The sequence below is a fragment of the Anomaloglossus baeobatrachus genome, chromosome 1 (assembly GCF_048569485.1).
Source record: "Anomaloglossus baeobatrachus isolate aAnoBae1 chromosome 1, aAnoBae1.hap1, whole genome shotgun sequence".
In the NCBI taxonomy this organism is placed as follows: Eukaryota; Metazoa; Chordata; class Amphibia; order Anura; family Aromobatidae; genus Anomaloglossus; species Anomaloglossus baeobatrachus.
In genome coordinates this window covers 355,243,207-355,257,278 of record NC_134353.1, presented here as the reverse complement: position 1 = coordinate 355,257,278, position 14,072 = coordinate 355,243,207, and the positions used below count along the sequence as shown (strand labels likewise).

The window sequence follows — 14,072 nt, the reverse complement described above, 5'->3', positions numbered from 1 at the left end:
GGCAGACGGCAGCACGTGTTTGATAGCAGCTATCTCAGACGAGAACTTAAATCCGTACAGTAATTACAGATTGTCAATATTCTTAGTGAGCATTTAACAAGGCATTGTATTCAGCTTTCCAGTAACTACACAGAAGCCTTTCTTATTCCTCATCCACTTATATTGTTGTCTGTAAATTCTACTATAATTAGTATCTGTACATATTCAAAGAAGCAGAAAATGAATTGGAATATATTGATGTGCCCCTGTATTTTGAAATGTATCATTGTACTAGCCCATTAGTTCCTAGTGCATACAAATTTAACACACGGCATACCAGTCTCTTTAGTGACAAGTACAACCAGTGCCACTCTGTTTGCCAGTGCTACTAGATTCTTTGGTGTGAAGCCACAACCTGGAAAAGGGCCAAGACTTCACGTTTCAGTAGAGGGCTCCCTTTCTTGCCAATTATGGCACACAAGTAAAGCACTTCTTTGTGCATTTTAGATGCTGAACTTCAGATAACCCAGCAGGAGTCTTGAAGTACAAGCAGGTTGTAGTATTCTGCCATCCTATTTATGCTGTCTGTTCAGAAGTGCGCTGATTGCTGCCGCCACTCATCTTAATTTAGGCGAAAGGTCACAGTTCAGCTGAGCATTTGAAGGTCTGCCAATGTCTTTTTTAATAGCTCATGAAGTTCTATTTTAACTACAGAATGTGACAGTCAAGAGCCAAGGAATACATAAAGATCTAAGGGAATGAAAGATAGTTCTAGGATTTATAACATTGTCTGTAATGAAAATGAAATGCCCTTCAGCCATGAAGTCGGCAGGGTTTGGATTGTTTGTATTAATTGTGATTCCATCAGTTGCTGTTTCTTTTTAACTGACTTCTCAGATGTACTTCCTATTAACGCCAAGCTTGTTTTACACTGATCTAGTTGTTGCATAGGTTTCTGTTAGGTCATAGAAAAGAGACTTTATTACGACTATTACTAATACCATAGTAGCAAACAGATGCTTTGCAAATTCTACTGTTAAAATGATCCAGTGAAGCATTTTATGAAAAAGAAAAAAAAAAAAACGTCCAGCGTAGTCCTCAGTTTGTAGAACAGGGGTGGGGAACCTTTTTTCTGTCGGGGGCCATTTGGAAATTTCTACCAACCTTCGGGGGCCGCACAAAATTATCAATGTTTAAATGACCCTGCTATATTGGGTGAAGCAATTAATTAACTGGGGGCATGGGGCTGGGGGCACAGACACCACACGCGGGGCTGGGGGCACAGACACCACACGCGGGGCTGGGGGCACAGACACCACTGGAGGGGCTGGGGGCACAGACACCACTGGAGGGGCTGGGGGCACAGACACCACTGGAGGGGCTGGGGGCACAGACACCACTGGAGGGGCTGGGGGCACAGACACCACTGGAGGGAGGCACAGACACTACTGTGGGGAGGCACAGACACCACTGTGGGGAGGCACAGACACCACTGGGGGGGAGGCACAGACACCACTGGGGGGGAGGCACAGACACCACTGGGGGGAGGCACAGACACCACTGGGGGGGAGGCACAGACACCACTGGGGGGGGAGGCACAGACACCACTGGGGGGGAGGCACAGACACCACTGGGGGGGAGGCACAGACACCACTGGGGGGGGAGGCACAGACACCACTGGGGGGGGAGGCACAGACACCACTGGGGGGGGAGGCACAGACACCACTGGGGGGGAGGCACAGACACCACTGGGGGGGAGGCACAGACACCACTGGGGGGGAGGCACAGACACCACTGGGGGGGGAGGCACAGACACCACTGGGGGGGAGGCACAGACATCACTGGGGGGGAGGCACAGACATCACTGGGGGGAGGCACAGACCGGACTGGGGGGGCTCAACACAGGACGGGGGGGGCTGAACACAGGACGGGGGGGGGCTGAACACAGGACTGGGGGGGGCTGAACACAGGACTGGGGGGGCTGAACACAGGACTGGGGGGGGCTGAACACAGGACTGGGGGGGGCTGAACACAGGACTGGGGGGGCTGAACACAGGACTGGGGGGGGCTGAACACAGGACTGGGGGGGCTGAACACAGGACTGGGGGGGGGCAGAACACAGGACTGGGGGGGGCTGAACACAGGACTGGGGGGGGCTGAACACAGGACTGGGGGGGGCTGAACACAGGACTGGGGGGGCTGAACACAGGACTGGGGGGGCTGAACACAGGACTGGGGGGGCTGAACACAGGACTGGGGGGGCTGAACACAGGACTGGGGGGGGGCTGAACACAGGACTGGGGGGGGCTGAACACAGGACTGGGGGGGGCTGAACACAGGACTGGGGGGGCTGAACACAGACCTGGCGTGGGCTGAACACAGGACTGGGGGGGGCTGAACACAGGACTGGGGGGGCTGAACACAGGACTGGGGGGGGCTGAACACAGGACTGGGGGGGCTGAACACAGGACGGGGGGGCTGAACACAGGACGGGGGGGGCTGAACACAGGACTGGGGGGGGCTGAACACAGGACTGGGGGGGCTGAACACAGGACTGGGGGGGCTGAACACAGGACTGGGGGGGGCTGAACACAGGACTGGGGGGGGGCTGAACACAGGACTGGGGGGGGCTGAACACAGGACTGGGGGGGGCTGAACACAGGACTGGGGGGGGCTGAACACAGGACTGGGGGGGGCTGAACACAGGACTGGGGGGGCTGAACACAGGACTGGGGGGGCTGAACACAGGACTGGGGGGGGCTGAACACAGGACTGGGGGGGGCTGAACACAGGACTGGGGGGGGCTGAACACAGGACTGGGGGGGGCTGAACACAGGACTGGGGGGGCTGAACACAGGACTGGGGGGGGCTGAACACAGGACTGGGGGGGGCTGAACACAGGACTGGGGGGGGCTGAACACAGGACTGGGGGGGCTGAACACAGGACTGGGGGGGGCTGAGCACAGGACTGGGGGGGGCTGAACACAGGACTGGGGGGCCTGAACACAGGACTGGGGGGGGCTGAACACAGGACGGGGGGGCTGAACACAGGACGGGGGGGGTGCACACAGGACGGGGGGTGCACAGGACTGGGGGGGTGCACAGGACTGGGGGGGTGCACAGGACATTGGGGGGCACACTGCGCTGAGAGTTTCATGCAACTCTGGGGGAGAAGGTTTACAGAACTGGTGTGGGGAGGCACAAAGCATTGGGCATGGCACATAGCAGCAGAGGGTCGGCGCTGGACTCAGCAGCATTGCTTTCACATCACCGGAGTGCAGGAGCCGGACACACTGCATCAGAAGGAGAAGGCAGGCACTGATCTCCGGAGGGCAGGGGGCGGACCCACAAGGCTAGAAGCTGTCAGGCTGCTGTAGACCCGCCCACAATTGGCACTGGCCGACAGGAGAACACATTGGAGCACAAACAGCAATGTGTGGATTTAAAGGGCCGGCGGCAGCAAGACCGCGGTGACAGCACGAGCACTGCCTCCCCCGGGAATCTGCCCGGGGGCCACATAAAAAGTCATGGCGGGCCGCATGCGGCCCGCGGGCCGGAGGTTCCCCACCCCTGTTGTAGAATAAAAGCCAAAAATGTATTGAAGGTAATTCCATTAAAATATAGTTGTCAGCAGAATGAAAAAAGTACCGTCGAAAGTGTGAAAAAAGTGTGTCGAAACATGACTAAGACTATTGCGGGCTTTACACGAGACGAGCTATCGTGCGATGCATCGTCGGGGTCACAGTTTTCATGATGCACATCCGGCATCGTTCACGACGTCGTCTTGTGTGACACCTCCGAGCGACGCAGAATCGCTCACAAATCGTGAGTCGTGTACTCGTCGCTAAGTTTTAAAAAATTGTTTATTTAACATGGTGCCGGTTGTTCATCGTACCCGGGGTAGCACACATTGCTCCATGTGACACCCCGGGAACGATGAACACAGCTTACCTGCGTCCTGTGGCTCCCGACGGCTATGCGGAAGGAAGGAGTGGGCGGGATGTTTACGTCCCGCTTATCTCCGCCCCTCCGCTTCTATTGGCCGGCGGCTGTGTTACGTCGCTGTGACACCGAACATCCCTCACCCGTCAGGAAGAGGAGGTTCGCCACCCACAGCGAGGTCGCTCAGCAGGTAAGTACATGTGACGGCGGTTTAACGACTTTGTGCGACACGGGCAGCAATTTTGCCCGTGACGCACAAACAACGGCGGGTACGATCGCTCGGGCAATCGCACGATAGATCGTAACGTGTAAAGCCCGCATTAGTGTCGAAACGCGTAGTTTGATGGAGTACTAGATAAACCCTTTTTCATTCTGCTGACCACTATATTTTAATGGAATTACCTTCAATACATTTTTGGTTTTTATTCTACAAACTGAGGACTTCGCTGGACGTGTTTTTCTTTCTTCATTTCTGAATATTCGGCAGCCAAGCTTTCCATGCGCTCGGTCCAAACAGAGAGCGGTGAACAGCAGGATCGATGAGCTGAATTTTTCTTTCTTTTCCTAGTGAAGCATTTTACTTACACCGTATGATGCTACCTGTTGTTCAAAGTTAATAGCAAGAAATCCACTAACACCATCATCAATAGCACAGGTAGCCACATAACTAAATGTGCCAGTGGAGCTTATGCATAAACTCCATAATCATACATAAACACAGAGGACAAGGAGTATAACATGCTAAGGTAAATGTATTTGTGTATCATACAAAAAAAATTGTAAAATATATCCAAGTGGTACAAGCACATATCAAGAATTTATATAAAACAGGACAGAAAATTGCTTTGCAGTAGTGAATACACATGACCTGCATTAAGACATACATGTATGGTCACATAAGAGTGCAAGGAGGTAGGTAAAGCATTGGTGGGTATAACAATAAGATAGACAGAGATGGTCCAGTAAACAAAATCACTCTATACTATGTTCCCACATAAGGTGTAAGGGTCTATATTGCAATTTTAATGTGGACCACATCTAAACTATCAAAGAATACAGCCCTACCACAAACCCATTCCAAAATGATAAGGACCCCAATGTACAGTTTTCTTTTCTTATGTAACATATGCCATAACTGGTGTATTAGGATAAGGTGGTGTATATCCCAATCGCCAGTCGGGGTCCACCGTGCTCCCAGATGGTAAAGGGGCTGCTAGCAACCCGTAGGTCAGGTAGATAATACAGAGCTTGGTGGCTCAGAAATAATATGAACCTGGCCCGAGTTAAACGTCACTCGGATCAGGATAACTGTGAACCCTGTTCACACCACAGGGTCCACACACCCCAGACAGGAACTCCCCTGTTAGCACTACAGGGGTCCTGGGTACACTGTCCGTGTACAAAGGGGGCAAACCCAGACAGTAGGCGCAGCAGTCGCAGCCCAGTTAACTCCACTGGGCTGTTACAACAGGACTGGGACCATAGGAGGGGAGCGCGGCGCCTGCCCCTTAAGTACCGAGCCACGAATCTTGGCGTGACAGGCACTGAATGCTTAACCCTATCTACTGCTTCCAGAACTAGTGGCTATAGCTGCAATGAGGCTCTAAACAAGGGCAAGTGCATATGTAGAATGCATGTGAAGACTGCGCATCTCCATGCAGTTTCCTTGCACTTTTATAACCTAGGGTCTGCCCCAAACCCATGGTGAGCCACAGTGGCTCCTCCAGAGGCCAATAGCGGAGTGCCACATCATCAGTGACGTCACCAGCAGCCTATCCGGAACCGCCACATCACTGATGACAAAATGGCGGCACCGCCCCAAGCACCCTACCAGGCATCGTCTGATGACCAATGATGGGGTACCAGGTCATAGGGGCAGGCCTCTGCGAGCCAGTCCGGAGTGGCCACATTATCAGGACACCTGACATTATCCAGCTGATTAGGGCCTGCCACCTCACGAACATCCCTAGTGAAGTCCTTACTGGACTTAACCTCTGATGCGCTAAGTGCCTGAACATGCTCAGTAGCCTGAACAACCGACTTAGTCTCGGAAATCAGACTGAGCATGCTCAGTAGGCACAACACAGGAATTGGACACAGAACAGAGTCCAAGTACCTAACCAAAGAGGCCTTTCGCACTGTGGGAGCATGCTCAGTAGCCTGAACTGAGGGCTTAGCCTCAGAAATGGCACTATCAGGCTGAGCATGCTCACCAGGCGAAACAATGGACTTAGGCTCTGGCTGGGGCAAATCGGCATGTGCATGAGCCCTAGCCGCCTCTCCACACTTAGACTTGGAGGAATAAGCAGCAAGCTGGACAACCCAAGGCACGGCCAAAAATGGCGGCCGGCGCCTGGGTGTAGCAGGAACCACAGCAGGCTGCTTGCGGCTACGGCGGCACCAATTTGTAACACCATGTCGTCTGAACCGCTTTCTCAGATGGATCTGCCTATATAGGTGTAATAGCATATGTTACATAAGAAAAGCGAAACGTATGTTGGGGTCCTTATTTTGGAATGGGTGTGTGGTAAGGCTGTATTCTTTGAAAGTTGGATGTGGTCCACATTAAAATTGCAATATAGGCACATGCACTTTATGTGGGCATATAGTATAGAGTGATTTTGTTTACTGGACCATCTCTGTCTATCTTATTGTTATACTGACAACTGCTCTTCTCAGATGGGGTAATAAAAAGCTTGTTGACTGTTTCCAATGACAATCAGAATAAATGTGAATGCTTAATTGTACTATATTATAGCCCACATTTGAAGTTTAATACGAGAAGGTAATGTGCTGTTTTTTTGTGATATATATATATATATATATATACACATATATATATAAAATTTATATCTTAATTTACATGAAAAAAAATTACTAAGCTTTTATGTAATTTATGTCTATGTATAAATCAGAAGATAGTTCTGAGGTTTCCCCCTTGTTCCTTACTAGACTTTAAAGACTATTTTCATTTTACCAGAAATGTATTACTTTTTTTAAGCAGGGACCTTAGTGTTTGCATGATACTAATTAGCTGCCCATTTGGCATTTACTGCTGGTGTACTACCCATGAGCCACCGTTTAAAGGGGTTCTCGTCTACTTTTATTGATGGTCTATCCTTAATATAAGGCATCAATACCAGATCGGTGGGGATGCGACACCTGACACCTCCACCTATTAGCTGTTCTCGGTGCCTTTGACAGCTCAGTGTGCTTCGTTGCGGAACGCCACAAATCTGTGAACTGCATAGTCACTGCACAAGGGTACCTCTATTGATTCGAATAGGGGCCGATGCGCAGTACTCGCCAGCAGACACTAAGCAGTTGATGGAGATATGCTGTGCAGCTCCGCAAATAATCACATTTAACTGCTAAAATAATCACCGAAAAACCAAATAAACTATTAGATATAAAATTTGACAAGAGTTTTATCCTCACTGAGGGATCATGTTACAAAGTATAGAGTGACCAAGACAGTGTGTGACAAGGAAGAACAGAGATGCTGTTTAGATACACAGTTATTTTTCTTTTGATCTTCTCTTTTAACCCTTTCACGTGTACTGCGCAAGTTGGAAGCATCATATTCAGCAGGTAATGGCCAGTACCTGCCTCTATCAATCACTGATTGAGCTGACAATCACCAATAGCAGGATTTAACATAGGCCGGCATAGGGGTGTGCCACTGTAAGCACCCATCAGCGCGCCCAATAAGTTGCTGTGACAGCAGGGGGTCTGCTAAATACCTACGTGCTTTTCAGAGCAGCACTACTTTGCAATCCAGCCTGTGGCAAGGCTACAAAGAAGACTGATTTTCGCTATATGCAGCAATGCTGTAGTATTACTGTATATAGCACAGGGGACCAGACGATCACAGCTTCAAGTTCCCTGAGGGGACTATTAAAAATTGTGAAAAGTAAAAAAATATGTTTTAAAGAAAAGCATAAAAGTGCAAATCACCCCTCTTTTGCCCCATTAAAAATAAAGATAATAAAAAATACACAAGTGTGGTATCACTTCGTTTAAGAAAGTTTGATCTATTAAAATATAAAATTAATCTAATTGGTATACACTGTAAACAATAAAAATTAAAGAGTGTAAAGACTATGTTTTTTTGGTCGCTGCAATACCCCAAAAAATGCTGTAACAAGTGATCAAAACCTCATATCTAATCCAAAAGGGTATCAATAAAAACAACATCTTGCCCAGCAAAAAATCAGCCATCACACAACTCCATAAACCAAAAAATGAAAATGTTTCTAATCTTGAAAAATTGCAACACAACCAACAATTTTTTTTTTTCTCCAAATTTCTGATATTTTTCCTCCATTAAAATAATTTAATAAAACTGGAGATGTTTGGTTTCGCTTTAATTGTTCTGATGAGAATCAAACTGCAAGGTCATTTTTAAAACAAAATGTACACCATAAAAACAATTCTCAAAAAACCATGTCAGAATTGTGTTTTTTGTCCCACAATTTTTCCAGATTTGGATTTTCTTTCCCTTTTTTGCAGTACACTATTTGGTAAAATAAATGGTGTCATTCAAAAGTACAACTTATCCCGCAAACAACAAGCCCTCATATATTAGGAAAATAAAAAAAAAAGTTCTCTCTCTGGGAAAAAGTGAAGGAAAAAACGAAAATGCAAAAATGCAAACTGGACCTATTCTTAAGGGGTTAATAAGTCAGGGGGTTAATTGGTGGTGGCGGGGTCGACACAGTCTATCTGTATTTAATTATAAATAAATCTCCATTCTGTTTGCTATAAGAAGGATGACCTACATGATCCTCAGCTGTGAGTCACTATTTCAGAAAATGACAATCTTTAAACTACTATTTACTTCATGCAGCATTTGCTTGGACCTGTCCCGCCCACAGCCATGACTCAGTCATGGGTACGGGATTGAAATAGACCAGGTGAGTGCTGCTAAGAGCAGTTCTACTATTCATATGTGAGGCCGTATGGCACATTTTATAAAAATATTTTAGTGTAGGACTGCTTCAAATGAGATTTGCCGTGACGTGGCGAAGCAGCTCAAGAAATTGCAATTTTTTGCCAAAAATCTCAAAAAATTTTTTATAATAAGTACAGTTTGGAATGTTTAGTGCTGTAGTGCACATTTGGTGCTGGCTTTTTGTTTTTTCTTCATTGAATTGGTCGGTGGTTGACCTCCACCTTGCTATGCACCCCAATTTGGGATGTATTCCATCTGTCTGGATTTTGGCGGTTGGTGACTGTTCACATTAAGTCATCAGGCTTTGTCCACAGGCTATTTACTTCATGCAGCATTTGCTTGGACCTGTCCCGCCCACAGCCATGACTCAGTCATGGGTACGGGATTGAAATAGACCAGGTGAGTGCTGCTAAGAGCAGTTCTACTATTCATATGTGAGGCCGTATGGCACATTTTATAAAAATATTTTAGTGTAGGACTGCTTCAAATGAGATTTGCCGTGACGTGGCGAAGCAGCTCAAGAAATTGCAATTTTTTGCCAAAAATCTCAAAAATTTTTTTATAATAAGTACAGTTTGGAATGTTTAGTGCTGTAGTGCACATTTGGTGCTGGCTTTTTGTTTTTTCTTCATTGAATTGGTCGGTGGTTGACCTCCACCTTGCTATGCACCCCAATTTGGGATGTATTCCATCTGTCTGGATTTTGGCGGTTGGTGACTGTTCACATTAAGTCATCAGGCTTTGTCCACAGGCTATTTACTTCATGCAGCATTTGCTTGGACCTGTCCCGCCCACAGCCATGACTCAGTCATGGGTACGGGATTGAAATAGACCAGGTGAGTGCTGCTAAGAGCAGTTCTACTATTCATATGTGAGGCCGTATGGCACATTTTATAAAAATATTTTAGTGTAGGACTGCTTCAAATGAGATTTGCCGTGACGTGGCGAAGCAGCTCAAGAAATTGCAATTTTTTGCCAAAAATCTCAAAAAATTTTTTATAATAAGTACAGTTTGGAATGTTTAGTGCTGTAGTGCACATTTGGTGCTGGCTTTTTGTTTTTTCTTCATTGAATTGGTCGGTGGTTGACCTCCACCTTGCTATGCACCCCAATTTGGGATGTATTCCATCTGTCTGGATTTTGGCGGTTGGTGACTGTTCACATTAAGTCATCAGGCTTTGTCCACAGGCTATTTACTTCATGCAGCATTTGCTTGGACCTGTCCCGCCCACAGCCATGACTCAGTCATGGGTACGGGATTGAAATAGACCAGGTGAGTGCTGCTAAGAGCAGTTCTACTATTCATATGTGAGGCCGTATGGCACATTTTATAAAAATATTTTAGTGTAGGACTGCTTCAAATGAGATTTGCCGTGACGTGGCGAAGCAGCTCAAGAAATTGCAATTTTTTGCCAAAAATCTCAAAATTTTTTTTATAATAAGTACAGTTTGGAATGTTTAGTGCTGTAGTGCACATTTGGTGCTGGCTTTTTGTTTTTTCTTCATTGAATTGGTCGGTGGTTGACCTCCACCTTGCTATGCACCCCAATTTGGGATGTATTCCATCTGTCTGGATTTTGGCGGTTGGTGACTGTTCACATTAAGTCATCAGGCTTTGTCCACAGGCTATTTACTTCATGCAGCATTTGCTTGGACCTGTCCCGCCCACAGCCATGACTCAGTCATGGGTACGGGATTGAAATAGACCAGGTGAGTGCTGCTAAGAGCAGTTCTACTATTCATATGTGAGGCCGTATGGCACATTTTATAAAAATATTTTAGTGTAGGACTGCTTCAAATGAGATTTGCCGTGACGTGGCGAAGCAGCTCAAGAAATTGCAATTTTTTGCCAAAAATCTCAAAAAATTTTTATAATAAGTACAGTTTGGAATGTTTAGTGCTGTAGTGCACATTTGGTGCTGGCTTTTTGTTTTTTCTTTAAACTACGCTGTTGATTTGGATGGAAGGATCATCTAAGAAACTAATTGTCTTGTTAATGAATATATACTACTCAGATCATGTAACATTTAGATGATTGGATGCGAGGAGAGAACTAATGCTCTTTTATTTATTTACTCATGTTTTCTTTTTTCTTTTTTGGTTTTACATATTTGAAAATATTTCAATAAACAACCTTTTTAAAAGAGTATATACAATTTCTTATTTGAGGGCAGCACTGTTCAGTGTTCTCACAATAGAATTTGAGATAATAACATCCTGCTGCTTGTATTAGTGTATCTGGAAGGAGCAAATGACTGATAAAGCTGGTAGTGCAGGGGGATCTTATTCTGAAAATTCACTTGAAATAATAGGTGCCCTTCAAATAAATTATTTGTATAGAAATGGTAAAGTAAGTGCTTGTGTCCTATTATTATTGTACAGTGTAAATTTATACCACACAGTAACTTAAAATACAATAAAGAATACATACACACATGGACAAAACTGTTGGTACCTTAAGAATAACCCTCAATGGGTACTGAAATACTGTATCTTGAAATTGAATTTTCAGTCTAAATTTATTGACCATCAACTAATGAAAACCAGACAAAAACAAATGAAAATGGACTGGTCAAAATTTATGGGATCCTTAACCTAATATTTTGTAACAAACAATTTCTATAACTCCTAATAAGACTTGTGCACCTGTCACACAGCTTTTATAGCACACTCCCCATGAACAAACTGCCCCAGCTGTTTCAGGTGTGAACGATACATTCTCCAGACTAGATAAAGTCCGCAAGAGAGATCAGACCGCACTCTCTGATGTAAAGCAGAAAGTCTTCATTATTCAAAAACGGTCCATGATAAAAGGGCAGGAGAGGCGCAAGGTGCAGGCGCCCTCAAGGACGACAGCTGTTTCGCTTCTGATTACACTTTAACGGGTCCATCAATGGACCCGTTGAAGCATAATCAGACGCAAAACGGCCGTCGTCCTTGAGAGGGCATGCACCTAGCTCATCTCCTGCCCTTTTATCATGCACCTTTTTTGAATAAAGAAGACTTTCTGCTTTACACCAGAGAATGTGGTCTGATCTCTTTTGCAGACTATATATCGGATATTTTCTCTTATCTGATGAGCACCTCTGAGCTGAGACAATGGAGTACCTGAGCTGATTTTTCTCCCCCATGTGACACCCTTCCCAGGTAATGCTTGGTGGTGCGGGACTTTTCCTTCTATGTTTGTTGTATTCTCCAGACTTGAGATCCTTCCACAGAAAATCAATAGGATTTTGATCAGGGCTCATAGAAGGGAACTTCAGAATAGCCCAATGCTTTGTTCTTAGCTATTCTTGAATGGTAATAGCTATGTGTTTTGGGTCTTTATCTTGTTGGAGGCCAGATGACCTGCAACTCAGACAAAGCTTTCTGACATTGGGCAGTACATTTCGCTCCAGAATGCCTTGATAGTCTTTAGAATTCACTGTGACCTGCATAGATTCAAGACACCTTGTGCAAGATGCAGCAAAAGAGACCCAAAACCTAATCGAGCTTCCTCTATGTTTCACAGTAGGTACAATGTTCTTCTTTTTGAATGCTTTATTTTCCCATCTGTGAACATAGAGCTGATGTGACACCAGAAAGCATCAGTTTTATCTAATCTGTTCAAAGGACACTCTCCCAGAACCTTGTAAATATGTATTTTGAGCTTTAACACATTGGATTGTCGGTTTATCCTTAGAACAAGTATAAACTATTTGCAAAAAATATGTTAAAGACGTTTTGCAAACATATATTACATTTCTGTTATATCAAGCAAAACAGTGATTTTTCAGTTGGAATATATATTTATATATATAGAATCGATTACCGCTGTTACATACTGAGACTTGTGTTACATGGCAACTTTAGCAAAGTCACTATGCAAAGAAAGTTGCTATAATGCACTTCTGAATATGATTATGTTTACACTAAATCACGCAACTTGCTGCAAACATGATATACCAGTCACAGAAAGTTCAGAAGTGAATTGAGAGATGCAGAGTACATCTGGTCGGCATCCATATATGTGAATCGCAATACTGGTGAATCCTGATTGCCAACACAGTCGACGCTGTTATGACTCAGAAGTATCATGAAAAAGAAGTTCACTACACAGTTAGATATCAAAATACTGTAGTGTGCATGCGCAGGCGGTCTTTTACTTTTCCTCATGTCTGCGCATTACAGTACTATGTTTCAGCTACTGTTGTCACAAGATGAGCCTTCGGTTTTGGTGGTGTTACAGTGTGGGCAGGTGTCTAGTCAATACAGAACTGCCCTACACTTTGTGAATGGTACAGTGACAAGCCCCTACTACTTGAATTACCTACTGTAATTAAGTCAGTTATTGTGCCTCTGCAAAAGCAACACATGTATAATTTCATCTTCATAGACGACAATGCTCCAGCTCATCAAGATCACATCATTAGAGAACGTCTGCTGGAGAATGGGGCACTTCAAATGGAGTAGCCCGCATTTTCTCTAGACCAATGGATCAGCTGAGTTGCCATGTAGAGGCTCATAACTATGTACCTCAGAACTTCAATGACCTGAGGCATGCCCTTCAAGAAGAGTTGGATGCAATGTCTCAGCAGACAATAACTCAGCTTTTGAACAGCAGGATATGTTGTTGTCAAGCTGTAATTGATGCCCAAGGCCACATGACAGGTTATTGAGACATTGACATTTTTGGGGGATACACCCACAACTGTTGTTGTTTTTTGGATCAATAAATTATTTGAGATTAGGAAATCACTGTTGCATACTTCTACCTTCTATCAAGATTAAATATCACTGTAGTATGAACGTTTTACATTTTCTATAAATTGCACTCTAAAGCCAAATATCCCTAACTTCTTGTGAGTAGTGTATATCTGAGTGTGCAGTGAATTCTTCTTCATAAAAAACTAGGGTAATAGACCACATTTCACTGGCATCTCCCTGGATTATATTGACTACACTCCAATATCACAGGACTCAGAAGTAAGCAATAGTAGCTGCAGACTATCAAAATTTATCAGAAGATAAATCATATTTACCAGTAGACTAGACAACGCTTTAAACTTGTGCTGCTAAAGGGGGCTTTACACGCTGCGACATCGCTAATGCGGAGTCGTTGGGGTCACGGAATTTGTGACGCACATCCGGCCGCATTAGCGATGTTGCTGCGTGTGACACCGATGAACAATTTTGCATCGTTGCAAAAATGTGCAAA

The 14,072-nt window shown here is 45.3% G+C and overlaps 1 protein-coding gene across 1 annotated transcript in view; it reads right to left on the bottom strand.

Moving 5' to 3' along the window:
* The window catches only part of SLC20A2 (solute carrier family 20 member 2), a 122,614-nt gene that overhangs the window by 90,481 nt on the left and 18,061 nt on the right, over nt 1–14,072 (bottom strand). The window lies entirely within an intron of this gene.